Source organism: Lissotriton helveticus, chromosome 3_1, assembly GCF_964261635.1.
Source record: "Lissotriton helveticus chromosome 3_1, aLisHel1.1, whole genome shotgun sequence".
Classification (NCBI taxonomy): Eukaryota; Metazoa; Chordata; class Amphibia; order Caudata; family Salamandridae; genus Lissotriton; species Lissotriton helveticus.
The window spans coordinates 1,053,920,751-1,053,947,408 of record NC_136061.1 but is presented as its reverse complement, the minus strand read 5'-3'; the positions used below and the strand labels follow the sequence as shown (position 1 = coordinate 1,053,947,408).

At 43.2% G+C, this 26,658-nt stretch overlaps 1 protein-coding gene across 1 annotated transcript in view; it reads left to right on the top strand.

The window, feature by feature from the left end:
• Positions 1-26,658, top strand: part of CERS6 (ceramide synthase 6) — an 853,755-nt gene that overhangs the window by 610,874 nt on the left and 216,223 nt on the right. The window lies entirely within an intron of this gene.

Genomic DNA, 26,658 nt, shown 5'->3' with positions numbered 1-26,658 from the left:
TCCTATGAAAAGTGTTGTTTTTAGGTCACATGATCATGCCTTCCATCATTAGGAAACCAAAAGTAAAATGAACCAATGAAAAGTTTTATAAACAAGTCACATGACCTGTTATGCGGCATAGGGTGTAAAATGCGGAGAAAATACGTTGGCACGTGAGGCGGCGTCAGTAGCGGACCGATGTGCGAATAGGCCGAAGGCAACACAACGCGCCAAGATCCGGATGGCACCGAGGTGGTGTCCAGCAAGTTGCAGCACTGGTGTGGCCATCCTACAATGCTGAAAGTCGGCGTGGGGCGCCCCGTTGGCCTGTGAGTTTGCGTCAGTAGCGGACCGATGTGCGAATAGGCCGAAGGCAGCACAACGCGCCAAGATCCGGATGGCACCGAGGTGGTGTCTAGTAAGTTGCCGCACTGGTGTGGCTATCCAACAATGCTGAAAGTCGGCGTGGGGCGCCCCGTTGGCCTGTGAGTTTGCGTCAGTAGCGGACCGATGTGCGAATAGGCCGAAGGCAGCACAACGCGCCAAGATCCGGATGGCACCGAGGTGGTGTCTAGTAAGTTGCCGCACTGGTGTGGCCATCCAACAATGCTGAAAGTCGGCGTGGGGCGCCCCGTTGGCCTGTGAGTTTGCGTCAGTAGCGGACCGATGTGCGAATAGGCCGAAGGCAGCACAACGCGCCAAGATCCGGATGGCACCGAGGTGGTGTCTAGTAAGTTGCCGCACTGGTGTGGCCATCCTACAATGCTGAAAGTCGGCGTGGGGCGCCCCGTTGGCCTGTGAGTTTGCGTCAGTAGCGGACCGATGTGCGAATAGGCCGAAGGCAGCACAACGCGCCAAGATCCGGATGGCACCGAGGTGGTGTCTAGTAAGTTGCCGCACTGGTGTGGCCATCCTACAATGCTGAAAGTCGGCGTGGGGCGCCCCGTTGGCCTGTGAGATGGCGTCAGTAGCGGACCGATGTGCGAATGGGGCCAAAGGCAGCGCAACAATATTTTCTGATTTGAAGACACCACAAGGCGCTGAGATGCCAAGATCCGGATGGCACCGAGGTGGTGTCTAGCAAGTTGTGGCACTGGTGTGGCCATCGTACAATGGTAAAAGTCGGCGTGGGGCGCCCTGTTGGCCTGTGAGATGGTGTCAGTAGCGGACTGATGTGTGAATGGGGCCAAAGGCAGCGCAACAATATTTTCTACTATATTTTCGGAGTAGAAGACACCACAAGGCGCTGAGATGCCAAGATCCGGATGGCACCGAGGTGATGTGTAAGTTGCGGACCGATGTGCGAATGGGGCCAAAGGCAGCTCAACAATATTTTCTGAAGAGAATACACCACAAGGCGCTGAGATGCCAAGATCCGGATGGCACCGAGGTGATGTCTAAGTTGCGGACCGATGTGCGAATGGGGCCAAAGGTAGCGTAACAAGATTTTCTGTATGGAAGATACCACTAGGCGTTGAGATGCCAAGATTCGGATGGCACCGAGGTGATGTCTAGCAAGTTGTGCCACTGGTGTGGCCATCGTACAATGGTAAAAGTCGGCGTGGGGCGCCCTATTGGCCTGTGAGATGGTGTCAGTAGCGGACTGATGTGCGAATGGGGCCAAAGGCAGCGCAACAATATTTTCTGACTGACACCACAAGGCGCTGAGATGCCAAGATCCGGATGGCATCGAGGTGATGTCTAAGTTGCGGACTGATGTGCGAATGGGGCCAAAGGCAGCGTAACAATATTTTCTGTATGGAAGATACCACTAGGCGTTGAGATGCCAAGATTCGGATGGCACCGAGGTGATGTCTAGCAAGTTGGTGTGGTCATCCTACAATGCTGAAACTCGGCGTGGGTCACCCCATTAGCCTGTGAGATGGCGTCAGTAGCGGACCGATGTGCGAATAGGCCGAAGGCAGCACAACGCGCCAAGATCCGGATGTCACCGTGGTGGTTTCATAGTTGAGAGGCACTTCATCTGCAGTGGGGCGCCGAGATCCGGATGGCACCGAGGTGATGTCTAGCAAGTTGCTGTACTTGTGTGGTCATCCTACAATGCTGAAACTCGGCGTGGGTCGCCCCATTAGCCTGTGAGATGGCTGTTCTTTGGATTTGGGCCTGGTCCACTAAAATGGCCCTGGGACACCTTAGAACTCGGACGCTCGATTTTTTTTCCCTTTCCTGTACATGCAAAAAAAGGTAAATGCCCGGTATGTTACACGCTTCATCTGCCACGATGAACTCTCCAGAGGAACCGAAAAAAAATATAGTTGTGGTAACTATACCATGCATCGTCATATGGAGAGGTGGCACCAATTAATTATAGTGCTGCATAAAAGAGAGATTTGGAGGAGAACCCCTGACCTGCTAGTACATTCATTAAAGAAGTGGCACTGAGAGCTTCAGAGGCAAGGGAAACGGTCCCAAATATTTAGAAGAACTTTGGAAAGATTAAAATGACATGTTTAGATTGTGGTAAATTAATTTCATGTGGGCAGATGAGTGTTACTCTAATAAATACAGCATATGAACATCATCATAGTCGATGGTTGGTAGAGACATTTTGACTATATCCTGGACCTGCCCGTCCTCGCCCAAAATGGCGCCGGAATAAATGGGACTCGTAACTCCTTGTTGTGTACTGGTTGCACAACCTTGATATCACGAGATACGTATGCAGTTTTGAAGCACATGGCGGGCGGGGACGAGAATTGATTGAATATTTCGACATCCCTATTGATATTAAGTTCTGATGTGTTATTGATTACTGTACTGTTGAAAATTCGAATTAACGTCACCCATGGTACTTGCCCGCAAATGTATATCTAGATAATTTTATTGTAACTGGCCCTGTCGTATTTTAATTATAAAATGTACGTCCACCGATTCCGTAACTGTTAGACACCTTAGTTTTTGCAACCTAATGGCCCGCCCGTTACGTTCCTCTACAGTGTAAATGTCTATTCATCATATACGATTACAGTTTGCTCCGTGGCAGGCCCACGTGGTTATAGGCTCGTATTTGTATAATGACATTTTCACAAAAAAGGTTTTTAAAAGAAAACATGGTAGTAGTGTATACATTGGTAAAGTTTTTAATAATAGTCACTGTTTTAGAATCATTAAAAGGCAAGTGAAATAAAGCAGACCAATTACATGAAGGGTAAAAGGTATAATACGAAGGAACGCAGTAAAGATAAATGGTCAAGGGCTGTTGTGTTTTCTATTCCTGCAACATAAAGTGATCGATAAGAATCTCATATTCAGGCGTATCGGCGACTAAGACAGCAGGTCGACCCTCTTTTGCTCAACGGCTCCGTCATGGGACGAAGAAACGCTCTTTTTCTCGAAAAAAGAATATATTTTACTTGCAGGACAGTTGTAAAATTTCCGGGAAAGTACATTAGCCTGGAACATTATAACATATATTTAAGAGAAAATAATGTTCGGAAGTAATTAAAAGCGTAATTTTTAGGTGATATGACCAAGGCTTTCATCATTAGAATAAGAAAAGTAAAATGAACCAATGAAAAGTTTTATTAACAAGTCACATGACTTGTTATGCTTACGTTACGCGCTGCGCGCCCCGGATGACTTCCGGATGCGCTAACGCGGCGCGTCATATGACGCATTACGCGACAACGCAGGTCCAGAATATAGTCAAAATGTCTCCACCAACCAGCGGTCGAAACACAACCCCTTTCAGCAGGCTAAATAGTTCTGTTAAATGACAACAGAAGGGACAGGCAACAAGAACCATCAGTCAAAGAGGGGAGGGCTAGTTCTTCTCTACCGGGTTACATTGGGGCGCTACCGGAACTGATCGAATTGGTAGTCTACAGTGTTTCTGGATGTTTCAGACCGAAGCTGGGGTTAGCATGAGAGCAGCACCATTTCGTAGCTCCGTTGTGGCCATTCCGCAACCAATCATGGCAGCCGCTCTTTATCGTTATTTTGGGCGGGGTGGGTGGCGGAGCCGAGCTGTTTTGCAGCCATCATTGTGTGGAGTTCAGTTCATCTCACTAGTTTTGTATTTGTCATGAGGGGTTGTTCCTAATGTTTCTATTTTAGCGAGGTCAAAAAGAGATCCCATTAGTGGCCTACTGATTTTGCTCGATTCCTTTTCTTTTTTTTTACACGATTTTTCGTTATCTGCAAAGACTAAACAGAGTATTGCGACTCTGTGTTTGTTTGTAAATAGAGAATGAACCAAAGAGAACTAATTCTAAAACAGTAAATACTTGGATAACAATCAATCAAATGGAGAGAGAAGCAGGCACGACGGATTACAACGGGGGCAAAGGCCTGCGTTAACTACCTTTCACTATCTGCAAAGAGAGAGTACTCCTAATAGAAATGAGGGGGGGGGGCACCATTCAAAGCAGATCAGTGTGCATAAACACGAAAATGTTTTCACTTACCACGTACTTGACATTCGACAGCTTATGATATTTGCTATTAAAAAACCATTGAAATTCACTGAAAAAACCATAGGTTATAGACCATATATAGTTAGGAATTAGCATTTACAAAACCTTGAAAATTCACTGAAAAAACCATAGGTTATAGACCATATATAGTTAGGAATTAGCATTTAAAAAACCTTATTTTACTCACACAAAACCATTGAAATTCCATATATAGTTAGTTGCACTAACTATATATTGCGCACCCGCAATCCACTGCTGATCATGTCACATATTACATCATTCATGACATGGTCAGTGACATCACTGATGACATCACTGATGACATCTCAAATGACATCACTGATGACATCACTGATGACATCTCATTTGACATCAATGACCACATCACTGATGATATCATTCATGTGACAATACAATGCATCTCCTCACATTTTAATATAACCTCTGTTTCACCCAGTGTTAAATACAGAGTATAATTTTTGAAACCATTGACACACCAATACTAGTTACTACATACGTACTCACTGATTCCTACGTCTACACACACATTCACTCATTCACCCATACAATCATTCATACATACAATCACTCATCTTTACAACACTATCATATGCACTCATACACCTATACAGACACTCACACTCTGCCACTCATCCATGGAGTTACTCACACACCTAGTCAGTCCTGTAAAGAATCAATCACACTTCCATTTTCTTGTCTATTCAGTTAAACATAGAGCACCTTACATTTTCAAACATATAGTAACACATACTTACTTTCTTATACAATCATTGATACAAGTACACATTGATCTGCACAGAGTCACACACCTCCCAGCCAGCCACACACACACTCAGTCTCCCATACAAATACTTGGACAATCAATCAATAACCCATATAGTTAATCATATAGCTACTGATCAACACATGCAGTAGTTTACAGAACAACAGACATAATGATGCACAAATTAAGACAGTTTAGTCACTAACCCATGCACTCAGTGAGACACATTTAATCACTCACTCATACATTCAGTCATGCACCTACTAAATCCTTCGTCCAGACAGTTATACATCTACTCATTCTTCAATATCTAAAACATATTTAAACTTTACAGAAACACACAGTCACTGGATGATGTCATCAGTGATGTCATCAGTGATGTCATTTGAGATGTCATCAGTGATGTCATCAGTGATGTCACTGACCATGTCATGAATGATGTAATATGTGACATGATCAGCAGTGGATTGCGGGTGCGCATTATATAGTTAGTGCAACTAACTATATATGGAATTTCAATGGTTTTGTGTGAGTAAAATAAGGTTTTTTAAATGCTAATTCCTAACTATATATGGTCTATAACCTATGGTTTTTTCAGTGAATTTTCAAGGTTTTGTAAATGCTAATTCCTAACTATATATGGTCTATAACCTATGGTTTTTTCAGTGAATATATATATATATATATATATTTGCTCCACCTTCCCATCAAAAGCTCAGGACAGGTGCTATAGTTCACGAGGACAGGAACTTGCTTGCTTAGTAGCAACCAAAGTATATATATGTATGTATATTAGCTAATGGCAGTCGGCACTAGACAGTTATAGTTAGGGCCTACTTACCGTGGGAAAAGCGTGTTTTGGTTTACTAAAAACTTTGACACCATTTAACAAATTTTCACAAAATTCTCACAACTCGTTTGCCACTCACTTCAGCTGTAAGTTTTGGGGTGATTTGTCAAGTGGGGGCCGAGAAAAGGGGGGGGGGGACAAAACGCATTTTTCCCCATGCAAATTCCCAGAGGGATTGGAGAAATAACTACAGTCCGAACTGCTGGACAGAATTACACCACATTTGGTGGAACGTTAGATCTTGGTCTAGAAAGAGCCCTTCTGTAATTTGGTGTAAATGTGTTCAGTAGTATTGGAATTATTAAAAAAAAAAGTGATTTATGTATATCAGTTTAATTAGAGATCTGATCAGTGCCACCACTTTAACCAGGAAGTGATAGCATCCATCTTGGGACTTGGCCAAGTACCAAGAAAAAGCACACAAAAAAAGTCAAGGGGGCAAGGTAGAAATAACCTGATCCCTTTATGCTTGGTGGTGTGGTCTGCCAGGGACACTTTCGGGGGCCATAGACCTAGATTTGTTTTAATTTTCCTATAAATTCACAAGGAATTCTTTTTTGGAACTGAGATTTTTTTACTATTACCCCCGGATGGGCCAGGCCCCAGAAGGGGTTCAGTTGCTAAATATATTGGGGAGGGGTGCATGCTGCCCCCCTACCCGGGCTCATTTCGGCCATGGGGGCCCCATCCTCCGGGGCTCACCCACAAATTCAAGAGGGAGTGGGGCACTGTGATCTCCATCCCTGAGCCATAAGTGGCCCGGCGGTCCCCATCCCCAGGGACGGGCTCCAGCTATGGCCTGGGGTGCCCAATCCCGGGACATAGCGGTTTATCTGCTCACACTGGTGCATCCAAGGAAACCGGTGCTTGCTTTAACTTGGCTGCAGCAATTTCAAAGTGGCAAGCAAACACAAAGTCCACTGTCAGCTGGTTGAAGCTTTAGAAATGCTCCTGCCAGCTGGGAGTGGGGCATGCATACAGATCTGAATATTGCTGCTGTCCACTGGAGGTGAGGAGCTGGTTGGGGTTGCAAGGTCTTGGGGCCCAACAAGGAGATTGTGGGTGCAGCTATGGCCTGGGGTGCCCACTCCCGGGACATAGCAGTTTCTCTGCCCACACTGGTGCAGGCAAGGAAATCTGTGTTTTTTTCACTTGGCTGGAGCAATTTCAAAGTGGCAAGCAAACACGAAGTCCGCAGCCCACTGGTTGGAGCCTTAAAAATGCTCCTGCCAGCTGGGAGTGGGGCATACCTACAGTTCTGAATATTGCTCCAGCTCGCTGAAGATGGGGAGCGGATTGGGGTCGCAGGGACCTTGAGGCCCAGCAAGGAGATTGTGGGTGCCCACCTTTCTTGGCTGGGCCCCGGGGATGGGGCCCCAGGGCCGAAATTGTCCCGGGAAGGGGGTCTATGTTACCCCTACCTATTTAAAATAATAGAGGGCCCCAGGGGATGGGGTCCTTGTGGCCACATTGTCTCTGGTAGGGGGGCTGCATGCCCCATCCCTCTTTATAACATGGTTGGGCCCCCAGATATGGGATCCCCAGGGCCAGAAACTTCTCCCGGAAGGGGGTCTATGTTCCCCCTTCCCTATTTGTAAATCCAGCAGTGGGTCCAGGGGAATAGGCAACGTTCCCCTTCCCCTAAATAAAGGGGCTGACCCCGGGGCGAAGTCAGCACAGGGTGAGGGCTGCGTGCCCCCCTCCCAGGTTTTAGCAAAACAACAACCACCTACATTGCCATTGTGCATAAATACTTGTTATAAGTGTTTTATATTTATCCACCGGAGCCGTTGTTGTTTTGCTAAAACTTTATACCCAGAATCCAAGTGAGTAGGGCCCCCTTATTTTTCTTCCCAGCCCCTCCCAGGTTGGCTGGTTTTCAGGGGGTTGGCCACTGGGCCTTCGCCAGGCCCTGCGGCCAGCCTGCAGTGCATGGCGAAGGCACGAGCTATAGTTACCTTAGGGCAAGAGATATAGTTACCACAGATAACCATACCTATAACTAGAGAATTTCTGAGGGTTTTAGAGTTTAAACGTTATGTTTTTACTGATAATTTGACCTAACTGTAACGTTACTTTAACCTTTGTTTTTTCAGTAAATTTCAGTTTTTTTAATGAATTGTAATATTTCATCGCAATATGGAAATCCAACCCCCACGACACACGGCCTCCAACTGTGCATGGTGGAATTATGTCTGCAGGCATCGTTCCCTTTAAGGCACGTGCCCGCGGGCGCGGGCACCTACCCTGACGTCAGCGCGCACTGCCTTGTGTGGAGCACGCACACAGCCAGGACATCGCGCGAGAGAGTCGCACCGTCGCTTTAACGAAGCGAGCAGCGCTAAAATCAGGCACTTTTGAATGCGGTGTGCGTGGCGGAGGAGTCGTGAGTCTCGTGACGAGTGCAGGTAAGGAGACCTTGTGGCCTGGAGGGCTGGGGGGCTGGTGGCTAGTGGGCTTGTGGTGATGTGACCGCAGAGCCCAGGGCAGATTGTGGCCTTTTGTTTAAGTATTGATGTTAATCAGAGCCCCTTCATGGGCTCTAATTAACATCAATACTTAAACAAAATGCCACAATCGTCCCCGCGCTTTACTAACATAAGCGTAGAGGCAGTTTCAAAACACAGCGTGTACTTTAGCACATGCCGTGTTTTTAAACTGGCTCTACTCTTTTGCTAGTACAGCGCGGTGCGCGGACGATTGCGGCATTTTGTTTAAGTATTGGTGTTCATCAGAGCCCGTGAAGGGGCTCTGATTAACATCAATACTTAAACAAAAGGCCACAATCATCCCCGCACTGCGCTTTACTAGCCACGTAATTGGCAACAGCTTTGTTGTCAAGTCAGACCACAGAAAGAGGTTTTCAATTTGCATCACTCATCACTGTAACTTCTTGCACATTGTAAGACAAAGGAAGCGATAAGAGGCATTCCCAAAATTGAGAATGTATCAATGGTTTGCAATCACTCCATGGACACCAACCATTGAAAGGCTACAGACTACCAATGTAACTCTATACATATACACAAAGGGGAAGGTGGGTGATTGACTTCTATTTTGTAGTGGAAGTTGCAGGCATTAGAGGAAGCAGAAAGGTGTTCTATTGACCACTACATGTTTCCAAAATCTCTCATTTTGTGCCACACTTTCTAGTACTGAAGCTCATGTCCCTGCAATGTGCAGTGGCTGTAATGCTTTCAATTTGCAAATGCAGAGACTGCGGCATTCTAGAACTAATAGGCTACCATTTCCGCATTTTGAGGAGTTTGCAAGGACTTGCAGAAGTAATCCCAGCTCAGGATCATAATTCCTTGTAAATATAAATACCCTCAGCACTGTCAGAGTATTACATCGGATACAGTGCAAATACTGACTGAACCTTGTAACAGATGCCGTAGAAATGTAGACTCCCCAAACTAACACTTCCAGAGCCTCCTGCTCTGTTTTGCTGCTTAGCTAAATTAACGTAAAGCTGTGATAAACCACCATCATGGAAGGCTTCTTGAAAAGTAGTTGTGAAAGACTGGCTGCTGAGAAGATCTGTCAAGTTTCCATCTCGATTGCTCGAGGAAGGGATAGCAACTTCTAAAGCCATGTGCCCCTTTGCACTTTAATCGTGCATCTTAAATTTGTCAAGTGTCTTATTAAGTGAGTTCAAGGTAAGAGCTCTAAAATTGCTAAGGAGCGTTTTTTATGCCCTCTGTGACTTTCCTCCTGATTGAAGATGAACATTTTGTAGAAGTAGTTAAGCAAGGCACCAAACTTTCCCTGAGATCCAGAAAGGAAAAGAGGCATGCAGGGTCTTTCAGAAGATAATCCAAAGGGAAATCAGACTGTATAGAGCAAAAATGTCTTTCTTTCTCTCTCTTTCTTTCTCTATCTCTCTCTCTCTCTCTTTCTTTCTCTCTTTCTTTCTCTCTCTCTCTTTCTTTCTTTCTCTCTCTTTCTTTCTCTCTCTCTTTCTTTCCCTCTCTCTCGCTTTCTCTCTCTCTTTCTTTCTCTCTCTCTCCCCCCTCTCCCTCCCTCCGCTCTCTATATTTTTTCTCCACCCGCTCGCGGTATCTAGGGACTGAATCCTCATAGGTGAATAAAACTACTCTGGCTAGATGATCCAGAGACCAGCCTTTGAAGATTTTAGTGTTTGAAATTTCTAATTTTTAAACTGAACTCTGCCTGCAGTCACATTTATCAGTTAGACATGCATTTTTCAGCATTTGAGCTGTAAAAGTGGTAAAGTGTTCTGAATTCAGGTAGAATAACAAATAGTGGGAGAGAGAAAGAAAGAAAGAAAATGAGAAGTGCATACATCAGGCAGTGTATTTTCAAAAGGTATTTCACTTTAGGGTGAAGCAAAGCCTATTGACTCCCACTGCCCGTTCATACTGAAAGATTCCAGACAAACATGAATCCCTGGTTCCCTCATCCATGAGTAGTAAGACAGTATCAAACTATTGTGTCAAAGTCCTTTTTGGTAATGTGACTGTAGGCCTCTCACTTCGAGGGCCGGTTTGTTTGTTGTGCCGGTTCTAAACCTTTAGAACTACACTATAAGTTTTATGGAGGGAGTGCACATAGCAAAGGTTCGGAAACATTGGCACATGATGTAGCATCCAGACCCCAGTTGACTCATTATTCTCCTGACACCCCAGACCATCTATCATTGGTTGTCAACACAAATGTCACAGAACTTCTAATTGCACAAGCATGCGCCTCAGGCTGGACTGCAGCTCCCTAAACAATTCATAGTTTTTTCCAATCCCAGCGCCAGTCAGATTCTGCTGCTATTTTCTTTCTTTATTTTCTGTAGTTTTATATAGCATAAACTTAGACATTGGCATTTTCATAATTTCAATGCACTTATGATGACTAGCATTCGATGGCTAAGGGTGACATTTTCTTGTGAACAAAATCAAAGCAATGAAGATGCGGAAAATATGTAAAAATCTCTGCAAGTAAAACAAGATTGAAGGTTATTCCTCTTGATGCTGATTTTTAAATTTAAGGCTTCATTTTTGAAGTTTTTTTATTTACTGTTCGAAAACACCCTTAAGTTTTTACAATCAAAAGCTGTTACTCTTCCGCTTGGGTGGTCTGTCGCAGGTTTTCTGCCATTGCAATGAATGGAAATGCAGCTCTTTGGTAGTTAATAGCTCACTGTTCTATACTAGGATTAAAACTTATAAATTGCAAGTAACAAAAGGAGCTTTCTGACAGAAGCATTAATACACTGACCCATTTACATTGCATGTAATTTGTGATCTGCATGGTTCACCAGCTTTTCATCAGGCATTTTAACCTCCTCAGCTACTTAACGATGAGTCAACTTCCAGTAGACAAAACTTAGATCTCTCTGCAGCAGGTCCATCATTCTTCAGAGTTATCTTGACATATTTATGGTTGCCTGAAAATTGCACGAACGTATATTTTTTGTACGCCACTGCATCATCTTCAGGTGGGATCTTTTGATGGATTGTGTGCTGCTCAGTCTTCCTGGGAATTTTCTTGTTCACCCACTTCAACAATTTGCACAGTTTGAATCCCAGGGAAAAGCTGCATCACAGAAGGTGTAACACAAAATACAGATTTATAGACCACTTTAAGATAATGGATGCTGATAATGGAACACATGGCACACGCCTGTTTGTCCTAGGCTGGAATACCAGGTAATTATTTGGTCATTTTTCCTATTGGGGCCTCTAGACCGGTCCCATTCATAGTTTGGAATTCTTCGAGCGTTTGCTGACTAACTTTTCTTTAATTGCAGGTTGCCAGTCTGTAAGGTTTTTGGATTTGAGTGGCCAGGTGCGAGTACCCACAAAGACAAGGTAATTCTGTTTACGTTCCTCGGGTTGGGGGTTCTGGGTAAATAGATTCACAATCTGCACCCCTTTTTTTTTTTGCAGGTTCGTGAGACCATACTAAGAATACAATTGCACAGGCAGACGTGAGTAATTGTTTGGTAGAGTTAAACTAGTGCATCTTCTGTTGCAGGTTTCACAGACAGTACTCCACACATTTAAACAAGCGTTCGTGAGTACAAGCAGAAGAGGTAATTGTTTCGTAGAGTTAAATTGTGGTGCATCTTGAACATTGTAGTATAATATACTTACACATGTTTTCTTCTGTTGCAGGTTTCGCAGCCAGAACCCCATACATTTAAAGAGGCGTACGTGAGTACAAGCAGAAGAGGTAATTGTTGGTAGAGTTAAACTGTGGTGCATCTTGGACACTGTATTATAATATACTTACCCATGTTTTCTTCTGTTGCAGGTTTCGCAGCCAGAACCCCATACATTTAAACAGGTGTACGTGAGTTCAAGCAGAAGAGGTAATTGTTTGGTAGAGTTAAACTGTGGTGCATCTTGTACATTGTAGTATAATATACTTACCCATGTTTTCTTCTGTTGCAGGTTTCGCAGACAGTACCCCACACATTTAAACAGGCGTACATGAGTACAAGCAGAAGAGGTAATTGTTTGGTAGAGTTAAACTGTGGTGCATCTTGTACATTGTAGTATAACAGAGTGCATTTATGAGCTAGGCGTCAACGTAAGCCATGTTCCCTTAATTTGCAGGCGTTGTGGCACAGCAGGTTCAAACCGGCGGGCACAGAAATGTTCAAGCGCAAAGTTGTAATTTTAGGAGAGTGCGGTGCTTCACCACAAAGGGAGAAATGTTGCCTTGTAATCAAGGAAGAGTGGATGAAAGAAATTGTGGAGGCTGAGACACAGAAATCACGAAGCAAGGTTCGTGTGCAACTCGGGAAACTATTTCAATACAGTCCAGACGTAGGCTTTATTTGCAAAGCATGTGCCAAAGCCAAGATTGTTGGGGACTTTTCCACAGGGAAGAAATGGAGTGATGGCTGGAAACTGGATTACATGAAACGCCATATACTTAGCAAAGTACACAAGTCTGCCATGGTGATATTGAGAAACAAAAGTGCTTCTGCCAGGTTTGGTTATGGAGTGCGGGCAATGCTGACAGAAACTGCCACTGACAAAGCAAATAGAATGGAAGTAGTTGACCGCCAAAGATCTACGCCTGAGGAGATAAAGATTCTCATCAACAACGTGTTGCTGGCAGTCAAGATGAATACTTCAATGTTATCTGTACAAGACATCCATGACCACCTAGCTTTGTATGTCAAGATACCAGACAGCGGGAGGAGCAACAACTATGCCTTTGAGTTCCTTGAGGCCATCAATAGCGTGATACACTGTGAAGCTATGGCAGAACTTTGGCATGCTTTATATCATGCATTGATAATTGATGAGAGCACAGATATGTCTGTCACAAAAATGCTTATCCTGTACTTCAAGTTCTGACCTGTAACATCACTAGAGCACAAAACACAGTTTGGGGGCCTAGTGAAGCTGACTAGTTGTAATGCTGAGGCTATCACTACTGCTGTGAAAGAATTCTACACTGCCAATGAACTGGACCATATGAAAATGGTCATGTTCACATCCGATGGTGCGTCTGTGATGCTGGGTAAGAATAATGGTGTTGCTAATCGCCTTAAACAATCCATTCCTCATCCAGTAGAGCAGCATTGTATCGCCCATCGAGAAGATTTGGGAGTTGATGATGCCTGGAAGAGGGTTTCAATGATTAAAGAGATGGAGCCTTTATTGCGGACTATCTACACTGTGTTCTCCAGATCTCCTACAAGGAAGTCCAAGCTGGATGAAATTGCATCGGTCACTGAATGTGAAGTGGTCTCTTTTTGACCACTGAATGAAGTCCGGTGGCTTTCAAGGCATTTTGCTTTTGGTGCACTAATTCGTAATTACGAGGCTGTTCTTAAGTACTTTGATTATGAGAAAGTTGAGGAGAATGATCCAGTTGCTAAATATTGTTACAAAAAGCTATGAAACTCCAACTACCCTATTTCACTTGCAGTACTTGATGACATTCTGGGTGAATTCACATCTTTGTGCAAACTATTCCAAAAAAGTTATTTTGCTACTGTTGAAGCTGTACAGTATGCAAGAGCAAAGGTTGGCCAAGTTAAGCAGCAGTATTGGGGGGACAGTGTCTTTTGGAGCAGCAATGTAAGAGATCTGATGGTGTGGTACACCTATTTTGTCTTTTGTTTCCCTTCTTTTTGAGCACATGCAAAAAAGGTTCCCTGAACATGAGCTGGAAGAATGGGCACGTTTTGAAATCCAGGCAATAGCAACACAATCTCATTTTGATTTTGGGACTGAGAATATACAAAGACTTGTTAAAAAGTATAAAAATGTCTTGGTCCTGGGTGACTGTGAAACACCAGAAGATATTGTTCGACAATACAGAGACTATAAATATGTGGTGGCAGAACAAGCAAAGGGTGGGTTATATACCACCTTTCAAGACATGGTGAATTTCACTGTACACAATGCTGCTCAGTATAGTGTGGTGTCTCAGCTTGTTGATGTCTGCGCAACGTTTCAAGCATCTAGCGCAGATTGTGAACGAGGATTCAGCCTCATGAATACTATCAAAAGTAAATTGAGGAATAGACTAGAGCAGAAGCATTTGGATATGCTGATGAGGACAAAGGCCTACCTCCTGAATGGTAAAGTTGACCTAGATAGAGTTTATCAGCACTGGAAAAATGGCAAGGATCGCCATGAGAAGCAACCCTGTCACCCATCTAGTGATGCCACTTGACGTGTCTGAACGGCCCTCTCCCTTATTGTTTATATGTGATATTGTATAGGCTCTCAACATTTCCCCACCCAATGAACAGTGCTCCAGTTAAGAATATTTATTAAAATCTTATTATGGTACCACCGTTGAAGTCTTGTGCTTTTCTAAACCTGAAGAGTACTTGCCTGTGTAACCAATTCATGTCATGGCATATTTATCCAATTTGCAAACTGCTCTTAAGAACCTTATTGTCGCGCTGTATGTGTGAAAATGCACCATCTTTTCACTTTTTAAAGTAAACATTTTGAGTGACATTTGGCACCGCACGCATGCGCGGTCTGGTTCCTGGCGCACATAGCCATGGTTGCAGCGGACAGAGACCCTCCACTGCAGCACACAGAGGAAAAAAATTAGAGGGATCGTTGTCTGCAGGGCCGGGCCTGGCCAACCCACTGCATGCATCCAATCCCATGATGCGCACAGCCTTAGGTGGTGCGCTGTGGGTGGCTGCCCACCCTATCCGCTGGATAGGTTTCAGTTCTGGGACCCCATCCCCTGGGGCCCAGCATTATTGTTTGGGTAGAGGGGCATGTGACCCACTCCCTGGGCCTGTAATCAGCCCTGAGGCCCCCATCCCTGGGGATCAGTGATACATTAGGGATAGGGGGCATGCGACCACCCTTCTGTCCCGATTTTGGAACTGGCGACAGAATACCCATGACTTGGCCTTAATTTAAGGGAGAGTGGAGGCATGCTCCCCCCTCCCTGGGCCAATTTATGCTCCAAGGACCCCGTCCCTCAGGGCCTAGTATTAATATTATGGGGTGGGGCACAAGTCACCCCTCCACAGGTCTATTTTGGCCACACGGACCCCATCCCTGGGTCCTACAGAATAAAAGGTGGGTGAGTGGAGCAGGCATTGCTCCCCTCATAGGGAGCAGCTAATAATGCTGTTTTTTTGCAAGCAGGAACAATATTTAGACATTTGCATCACTGCGAGCAGGGAAAGAGATGAAAATTCTGCTCCCAGCAGGTGGAAGCATTTTTTAGGCCCCTGCCCACTGGGAGCGGACTTAGGGGTCCATTAGGATGACGGGCGGACTTTGTCCGCCCATCATCCTAGCAGGGATTGGGACCACCCGCCATAAGCGCAGGGGTCCCGTGGGGGTATTGGGATGTGCCCGCCACAATTACGGGCACAGCCTGCATTTTTAGCATTGTGGCGGGCGGTGCTCTCAGCGCCCGCCACAATGCTAAAAATGCATTTCAGCATTTGCATAAACAAAGCAGCAGGCACCGCGTGGTGCCTGCCGCTTTGTTTATGCAAATGAAGGGGGGTACCACAGGTACCCCCTGTGTGCACCCCCCACCCCTCCACTCTGGGGGCCCGCAGGGGGCCCCCAGAGTGAAGACCGCATGCCTTTCCGTGGCAGCATTGCCGCCACGGAAAGGCATGTCTGGAAGCCCATGCTAATATGGCTATATTAAACCTTTTCCGCCCCGGTTGCAAGGCGACTGGGGCAGAAAAGCGACGGACGGTCTTTCCATCCGCCACGGTACCCCCCGCCATACTAATATGGCGGGGGGGAATTTGGGAAACGATGTCGGGCGGATTGCCTCCGCCAGGCCGGCCGTGGCTACCGCCAGCCTGGCGGAGGCAATCCGCCCGACATCGTAATGGGCCCCATAGTGTTTGCTCCTGCATGGCAGTGGATTTTAAATTGCTCCTGCCAATCAAAAACAAACACAGGTTTTCCTGCCCGCACCACTGGCCCCGTGTTTTTAGAGTTTAAAATATAACATTTTAAACTCTAAAAACCACAGAAAATCACTAGGTATAGTTATCTCAAAACATGTTTTTTTTTTAAATTTGATGCAGATTCACAGATCTTTTGTGGATTTACGTATTCTCTGCAAATTTGTTGCAAACTTTAAAAAAAAAACAGTGTCGGCTCCAGGCACCAAGCTTATGGGGTCAGGATATTCCCACCATGCCACCTTCTGTCTTTTTTTTTTTTTTTCCCGGACTCCTAATATGGCTGCAGCCACCTCCCGGTTGAGGTGGTGGCAGCAAATCAGATCTCAGTTTGAAATCTGTTGGGATCTGCGGAGCCTACATGCCCCTGGATGTACCACGTTTTTTAGCATAAATTGCTCAAACACTACTGAACAGATTTACACCAAAACCAAAAAAGCACTCTTTCTGGACATAGATGTAGCTCTCTGCCAAATGTGGCGTAAATCCATTCAGAGGTTTAATGTGTAGCTGAGTCTATGTGAAAGTGAATGGTGAAGCCATATTTTGGGACCCCCCTTTTTTCTCAGCCTCAGCTGGATGGATAACCCTGAAACTTCCCATGCACAAGCTAAGCATAAAATAAAACTTTTTGGGAAAGTTTAGTGGAGATTTAACTATTACTGGTTTTATATATATATATATATATATATATATATATATATATATATATACATATACATACACATACACACACATACATGCTTCTCACCTCTGAGGTTCTTCCGGATGTGCCATGTTTTCCCTCAATTTCCCCTTCAACTAGCATGGTTAATCATGTTCACACTGTCTGAGGTCCAGGGGTGCCTACCACACTATAGTTTTATACATTGGAACAAGGCAGGCTTATGCACCAAGGGGCTTCTTTCACTTCGAATGACGTGTATACTCAAATTTCACATCCTTTGTTTCCAAAAGACCTGGACCCTTCAGCCCAATCGTATTAATGAATGTAAGACATTTCACCTACCCACAGTCCCTTCTGAACTTGGCAGAGCTAAGGGTGGGTTGTTCATTTGTGTTTCGAATTTATTGGCTTATGTAATGATAAAATCAGACATTAGTTCTTATTATCAAAATGTCATACTATCTCAATTCTGTGCTTGTTAAGTTTTATAATGCACCACTACCTGATATCATCAAGGTTTTATCACAACTTGATCATGACCTGGAAGATTTATGGGAAAGAGGTCTTTATATTGTGGGGTGGAGATTTCAACATAGATTTATTTCCCACTTAAAAAGGTTTGTGGCATGATGGACATACACAACACTGATCAAACCCATTTTCTCCATAGTGACTATGGAGCGAAACTGAATGATCTAATGTCATAGTACGACTTTTTTTAACTGCACATTTAATGGTAGTGGCCTTAACACATTTATTGATTATATCCCCTCCTTATACAAACTTGGTACGCTATTATTCAATTTCGCAGCTCATCCCATTCCAATGAGTGACCATTACCCCATATTATGGTTGTAGGCCACTTGTTGTAGAGCCTGAACAGCAATCATATTGAATGTAATATTGATAATACTGTGTTTGTCACTGACAATTAGTTTTATTATAATGGTCTCTGGTCAACCTTAATAATGTTTTTGAAAAGCAGGTTATTGATCACAGGGAGGCCTTTGACATTTGTTTGGATGACTGCTAATGATGATGACATCTAGAAAGCTTGCCTTAGTATATCCCAGGGGAATAAAGAAGGCCTAACTAGATCCACGTCTCAGCCTAGTTGTAATAGTCCAGGTTAGTTTGATCCCAGTTGTTTCAAAGCTCAGAAGCATCTCATGGCAGCCCTTCACAAGAATCCGGGCTTCACTTTGAAAGTGAGAATGCGTAGATGTGAGTATAGTTTTGCACTGAAACTAAGGAAGAAAGAACTAAAGAATGCTGCCAGGGGATCCTTGATTGAAGCTAGTATAGCCAGATTGTTCTGCCTTCTGGTGCATAATTAACAGCCCTCTATGAAAGGACTACAGTGCCCCCAGACTAGGGGTTGCCATCAACGGGTCTGATTGGATGGCCCACTTTGCAAAGATCTACTCTACCTATAGAGTGCAGACACAGCGGTGTGGCCCCACAACTGCTGAGGGCTTAGTATCGGACACCAGCGACTTATTTTTCGCCCTGGATGAAATAAATAGCGCACTTATGGGCAGCAAGGGAAGTAAAGCACCTGGCTTGGACGGCATCCCAATCAATCTTTTTAAGGCCAATGTACCTTTATGGGGCCTAAATTTGACAAGGGTATTAAGGACTTTTTGCTGCACTGGTATTCTGATCACCTGGGGCCGTATTACAGAACATGCCCCGGGGTCGCAAAGAGCGTTTGCACCTGCTTTGCACGCCCCCGGGGCACATTGGTATCACAGAAGGGGCCACAGACACTTATGCACCCCTTCTGTAATACTGAAAGTGCTGGCGCACATGTAGCGCCAGCGCTTCCTCAAGAGGGCATTCCCTCATTTGCATGGGGGTGTGGGCCCATGCAAATGAGGCAATCCCTTTGCGCACACAACGTATTATAGACGTGGGCTCAGATGTTGGCATCTGGAGTGGAAAGGGGGTCTACAGACATCCCCTTGCCGGCGGGTGCAGTCACTCACTGCGCCCACCTGCAAGAGGACCTCAAATCCCTCTTTAAAGTGCAGGCAAGTTTCCGCCTACACAGAGAAGCACAGAGCACATTTTAAACAGCTGCTCCATATTTTTCTTGAATACACTGCCCCAGGCAAGCACAAGTTCACAGCTGCCCTGAGGGCAGACCATTCCATGATAGGGCGCACTTTTCCTGTTTGCACCTGACGCACCTCCTTAAAGGTGTGCCGTGGCGCAAACAGGAAAAGTGCACCCTAGCTATAATAGGTCCACATGTCGGAGTCTGTGATAGTTTCCTTCTATAAGAAAGAGGAAGTGTACAAATTCAGCTTGCTATTCATCAATATCATTCTGTGACTCCCTGGTGAAAGTCACCCGGAGAATATTATTGAATAGATTAGAAGAGTGGGCTGAGACCAATGAAACCCTCTCAGCCTTGCGATATGGCTTCCATAGAGGTCTGGAGATGAGTGAGCAGGGGTTAAATCCCAATCTGATAATTGGAAAATATACTTCAATGAAAAAAGGTCAGTGGTGTTTAGCATTTGTTGGCCTGTCAAATGCATTCAACTTTATTCTCCACAACACACTGTGGGAAATTATATTTGAGCTTGGGTTGGATCCCCCGAGAGTATCCTTCCTTAGAGAAATGTGTTTGGGGGGCAGGGCAAAAGTGCATTATGGATCCTGTGGTGAATGTACTCGCACTATTGATCTTGAGAGAGGGATTAGACAGGGTTGTGTCCTGCAACCTTTCTGATATCCTGTACACTAACAGTCTGGGCTCTGTCTTGACCAAAAACTGAAGAGATGTTCCCCAGATTCGCCCCATTGGCTTTGCATCAGATACTTACCTGTTTTGTCAACCACATGGTAGACCTTGGTTTGAATGTTAATTTAGGGAAAACTTTCAAAAATTAAAAGTGGGAGAAAAGTCAGGAAGTGTCATGATTTTGTAGTTGTCAATGTCAAGGTTAGCTTCACTAACACCTTCTCTTATCTGAGAATTTTATTTGAGGCACAAGGCTCATGAAATGTGGTTGTAAACAACAGCAAATTGCACTTAAATAAATCTACTTCAGAGCTTCTAAACTTCGCCTCAAGTTTGGCAAAAATCAAGAGGGAGAGGCTAACTATATATAAAGCTAATTGTGTGTCGGCATCTCTATATGGAACAAGAATTTGGGGTTATAACAACATCAACTGGCTCCAGATGGTAGAGAATGCCTTTTTGAGGAGCCTTTTGTCTGTCTGTAAGAGCTGTTCTTCTTTTGTATGTAATACTGAACTTGGGGTGAAGACACAGTTTTAAATCTTAAGATTATTAATGATTGTCTTATTCTGTCCCAGATGCAATTAAGCTACTGGTTCAAATTTGTTAAACAGGCTTGTCTGGATCTAGATCATGTTGAATATTTTAAAAACCCTGCCTTAAGTGAATTAAAGAAACAATGTCTGTCCTCGCGTGAAGAACGGATATTATATTGGGAATTGGTGAAACCTACTGTTGTCAATAACCAGATACTTGTCATGGATGGCTTACATCAATAACTTAATTATGTGCAGAATTGTCATTAAAGGTTGTTTTTGATTTGTTTTAGATTAAATATTGTTTACCATCTAGTTACATCTCCTAATATTAACAACTGGTCAGATGTTCTGATTAAATGCCCCGTGACGATTTATTTGAGTGCCTAAGTGGGTCTGTAAGTACATACATGAGTCCCTGAGTGGGTTTGTGAGTGAGTGCATGAGTCTCTGGGTCTGTGAGTGTGTGTGTGAATCTCTCAGTGGTTCTGTAAGTGGGTGTGTCAGTGTTGGAAAGTGGATTATTGGTAGGGGCAAATGTATAATTGCCACTGGCAATAAGGCCACTAATGCAGTATAGGGCTCAGAATATGTCTTAGAAAATGATTCCTATGCTCAACCCTTGGTTGCTTGGCTGTGAGCAGGCAGGCTTAATTTCAAAGACCGATATGTAAAGCATTTAAAAACACCAATTCAGTAAATAAGTAAGACACAATGCACAATACAAATCCAACACCAATTTAAAAAATAGGAAATATTTGTATCTTTAAAATGACACCAAAACGACAATAATCCAACGTAGGAAACGAGAGATATGAATTTTCAAAGATTTAGCATTATCTAGCACATGGAAGACTACAGCGCCTAATCTGGACATCTGGTTGTGATAGACCGGGTCAAAGTCAAAGTTTCAGGCCAACCACAATGGATCTCTTCTGGGCTACCCCTCATGGTAGGTCTCGTTCAAAGTGTTTACCTTCTGACTTAAAAACTTTTCTGGAGCTTTTTTTCCCAGGGTCTCTCGAAACTCTCAGCCAGTCCAGATTCAGTGAGGGTTCGCCGGATTGCCTTACGATGAGCTCCCGGTCAAATTTATTCCAAGTCCAACCTCCGGAGCGTTCCAGCGGGACAGACCAAGGATCCAGGCCGACTCGCGGTTGAAGCCAGGCGGCTTGGCTTTCGTTGTTGCTCCCAGTAACCTTATGGTCGTTAGAAACCTTTAGGGAGCTTTTTCTCGATGGGTCCCTCGATGTTCTTGACTAGGCCAGATTCTGTGAGGGTTCGCAGGCTTTGGATTTCGCCTACTCCTGGTCAAACTCTGGAAGCAGGACCTACGGAGCTATTCAGCAGGGCGAACCTGGACGGCAGGCCGACTCGCGATTGAAGCCAGGCGTCTTGGCTGGCCGTGTTGAGTCGGTCCCCTTATGGAGATTTTTTCCAAAGTTCGCCAAACTTGAAAGTTGAGGACTTCAGTTCCCACAATCCACTTGGACAAAACCCTTACAAATCCTCTGGTCGTGCTCTAGGTTGAGAATTCTTGGTGGTGATGTTCCAGGTGAGCTCTCTTAACCTGTAGCTTGCAGGGAGTCCACTCTTTAGTCTTTTTACCGCAAGGTAGTCCACATGGCTGTAGTTCTAGATGGTACAGAAGGTGCAATCTTCAGAGTGCAGGCCTTAGGAAATGCACATCAAGCCTTTCAGCATGGCCTTCTTGCTTTCTTAGGTTTCAAGCAGCAGATATGAGAGGATATGCCCCTCTCAGACACGTATTCCAAGTTCTCTGGGTCAAGCAGGAGGTCACTCCTGTCCAATGAGGTATAGGGTACCGCCCCAAGGTATGAGCAAGGTATGAGCACTTCTGCCGAGCGTGGCACTATTTTGTCCCAGAGTGCACCAATTCTTCCAAATTCATAATGGCAGAATTTTTCAGCACGGAAAGAAGAGCTGGCTAAACACAACCCTAGGATGGATAATCTCCATAGTCTCTCTCCCTTGCATCTTCTCATTCCTTCCTTAAGCCTAGCATCTGGCTGGGTTCAAAAGAGTAGAGTTGTAAATGACACTGGTGTCTTCCCCTTTCCTTGAAGTCCATTGTTTACGATTCCTCAACCTGCTCTAGCATTCCTGTGTAATAGAGCACTGCCCTCCCAGCAGAGCTGGTTAACCCCAGCAGCTCTTTATCACCTCTTCAATGGAGCCTGGCTAATCCACTTAACTCTGACCAGTCAGGACAGCCCACTAGAAGGCTGAATCTGGGCTTACAAACAAGAAAGTCTTATAACTTCTTGTCTGTACATTTTAGGAGAAATACAACAATATTATATTGTTGAGTTTATTAATACCATTCTGGGAAGTCTTCGAATGGTATTTTTAGCCTTCTCCTATCAAGAGTTAGTAGTAAATACCTTCTTGCCATGTTAATCTATGTGGCATGGGATTTGCAATGAGAAAAAAGACTTGGGCCATTTTTCCAGCACCAGGGCTTATAGAAAAACTTATAAGTACTTTGCCTATATTTATAGTACCCCTACTCCTGGAACACCTAGAGGAGATTTTAGGGGTTTTGAATATGTAAACATATTGCAGATCCTCCCTCTAAAGTGCTCCTAGTACCAAAGTCGATTTTGGGCAGCACTTTATCACAATGTGGGGAGTGAAATGTGCGAGTGAAATGTGCAATTTCACTTTTCCCAGGGCATATAAAGCTCACTTTATAAGGGTCCTCCTTAGAAATACCTGACCCCCTACCCTTTGGGCACAATTTACTTTATAAAAGCAGTCCTGCAACACAGGGCTATTTTTAAACTTATCTCAGGCTTCAGCTGTGCACATATGCAAGTGCAGAAAGGGCTGCTGGCGTCTAAACTGCCATGCCCTTTTATATACTAGGGACTGAGAGGTAGTTTCGATCCCCCTGCCCTGTTGCGTACTAGGACCTTATTGGGTAGGCCATGCCAATCACAGCGGCACCCCAACCCATAGTGCACCCTAGTGTATGTAGGTGTTTTCATTGTATTCGAAATGTGTCTTTTTCAGCATAGCAGTAGCCCTGGGCCTGGTTAGGCAGAGCTCAGGGTCAGTCAGAGTCAGTTACTACCAATATCAGTCAGCAAAACGCTGGGGGGTGCCCAAGGCACAGGATGACTTTCCAGCAGTGAGTCTCAGAGTGGGTCTATGAATGGGTGCATGTGTCTCTGCTTGTGTCTGTGAGAGGGTGTGTGAGTGTCTAGGTCAGTCTGAGAGGTTGCATGAGTGTCTCAACGGGTCTGTGAGTGGGTGTAAGTTTATGAGTGGGTCTGTGAGTGAGTGCATGCATTTCCAGTAGGTCTGTGAGTGAGTCATGAGTCTCAGTGTGTCTGTGAGTGGGTGCATGAGTCTCTAAGTGGGTCTCTGTGTGGGTGTGTGAATGTCTGAGTGCTCTCTGTTTTGCCCTCTTCTGCTCTATTTTGCCTATTCTGCTAATTTTTCTGCCCTCTGTTTTGCCAAATACTTTCTTTAAAGTGGGAGAGGGCTGCCCACTCTCCCTGGGCTGAATTTGCCAGCCAATCAGAGTTTCAAATGATGCATTATGGTCTTATTAGGCAATCAATATAATCATGTTTTAATAAACAGCAATCCCACTGGAATACATCTGTAGGTATAAATGTCACAGTTCTTATAATTACTTTCAATAAGTTCACTTCCAATACGCCAGTCAATCGATCACCCCCAAATCCATGACACACAGAACCTACTTTGACATTTTTGGGGAAAATTTCATGAAGATTGGTCAAGTAAGGCCAAAGTTAGAGGCAAGTCAAAAAATGTTTTCCCTAAAATATAGCCAAAAAATAAGTATAGCACAATATACATAATTGATAATTACATAATTAACAATTAATAAATATTTTTTTAATTAATACTTAATTAATTTCCGTTCTATAACCCTACACACCCAGCAGTCCACCTAAATATAACTAACATATATAATTATTACACAATTTTAAAAAGTTTTAATCAATTAATTGTTTAATAATAAATTAGTTATTATTTATTTATTTATTAATTAACTTCACACCCTATACCCTTACAAACCTAGCAACGTGCAACACAAATATAACTAAAATATATTAGTATTAAATAATGTACATAATATTCAATTCAATAAGTAATAATAGATTAATTAATTGCTAATGAATTATTACTTAATTAACTTCCCACCTAGACCCCTACAAACCTGTCAGCCCACAGCTAAAATATATATTCCATAATTTTCATGATTATTAATCAATCAAATAATTCATATTAAATGTAAAAGGAATAGGTAATAAATGATTGCCTAATTAACTTCCCACCCAATACAAACATAGCAAGCCACACCTATAAGTTAAGTAAAATAAATCAGTATTACATAATGTACATAATTAAGATCAATCGCATACTCACCTAAAAATGATAAATAATTCATTATTGCTTAAATACCTACCCACCCTAACGCACCACAAACCAGACAAACCACTACAATGCTATAAATAACTATTACCAATTACATTAAAAATTCTATTTCACTTAAAATTATAAACTATAATAAAATGAATAACAATTATACAAACTGTGTTATTAAAAACTATATTAACAACAACGATATTCTTAACAATGATATTACTTACCTGAAAAGAAGGATTTTATTGGCAACGATATTTCTGCATCATGTTAATTTTTGTATAGCAATATTTTTTGTCCCGATATTTCTGAATCCTGATATTTACAAGTCAATATTTTGTCAAAATATCGGTAATACTGCAGAGAGTTTTAACACTGATTCCAATTTTTCCAAGTTGGGTATTACCAACTAATTTCCGATAATTCTGCATTGCTTGATTACCAAGTGGTTACACTTTATCCCAGAACGCCTTGCACAATGGGGGACTTCATGTGAAAATTGACGATATGACTGATTTCCACATGTAAACTTGTAGTTCTAGGCTTTTTCCAATACAGAAAGACCTGCAGCACCAAACATCTCACAGGGAACTTTTTCTTTTTAATTCAGCATGCCAAATGTGAGGACTGTCAATGTGTCAACTATGGTTTCTATAAAGAAAGATTGATCAATGATCGAAGTGATACTTTCTTCTACAGCATCTCCTATTGAGCAGTGCTGCATTCAGGAACATCCAGAAACTCCATACTTTTCTGTAAAGTAGATGAACTGAGCCAACAAAGTATAGAAGTCTTGTCTTGGTCCCGCAAAATCGTCAGTTATATTTCAATGCAAAATATTTTTGGCGTGGTAAACTACTTTGCTGTCTCATTAGGTATGATCACAATTCGTGGTCAGTAAGCAACATTTCCTAATGGGCAAGCAAGCAATCTAGCCCTTTTGGAAAAATGTCTTCCCAAGGAAATCAGTATAAAGTAGTTCCACTTGATTGAGATAAAAAATTTGAAAAGTAGGTATCTGGGGAATTATGTGATGTTTTTACTTCCAGATTGAATCACTGAGTACCACATGGCACCATTCACTGTTCTACCGCAATACATACATGCCTTCACTTGTCACATAAACAACAGCCAAGAAGCATCGGCCTCTAATAAAGTGCCTGATTGTCAGTTCTTTTGAGAGTTTGGGATTGTAAATGTAACGCCAGATATCACCGAACTTGGTGCCCGATTCATAGAACTAATTTACGACAAAACCCTAAACTTACTACTCTTGGTATTCACAGAAGGCATTTAGTAGTCTTAAATTAGGATTTTGTCTTAAATTAAGACTTTGTCTTAAATTAGGAATTTGTCCTAAATTAGGATTTTGTCTTAAATTAGGATTTTGTCCTAAAATAGGATTTTGTCTTGGGTTAGGATTGTGTCTTAAATTAGGATTTTGTCCTAAATTAGGATTTTGTTTAAATTAGGATTTTGTTTTAAATTAGGATTTTGTCTTAATTTAGGATTTTATCCTAAATTAGGATTTTGCTTAAATAAGGATTTTGTCTTATATAAAACTTAAATTTAATTTAAGTTTGTCTTAAATTTAACTTAAGACAAAATCCTAATTTAGGACAAATTCCTAATTGAAGACAAAATCCTAATTTAGGACAAAGTCCTAATTTAAGACTACCAAATGCCTTCTGTGAATACCAAAAGTAGTAAATTTAGGATTTTGTCGTAAGTTAGTTCTGTGAATCGGCCCCTTGCTATTTACGTAGCAATGACTGAAATATCAGTGTACTTGACTTTAGTATAACACCAGCTAGATACCTTTTTTATCATTAAAATTAT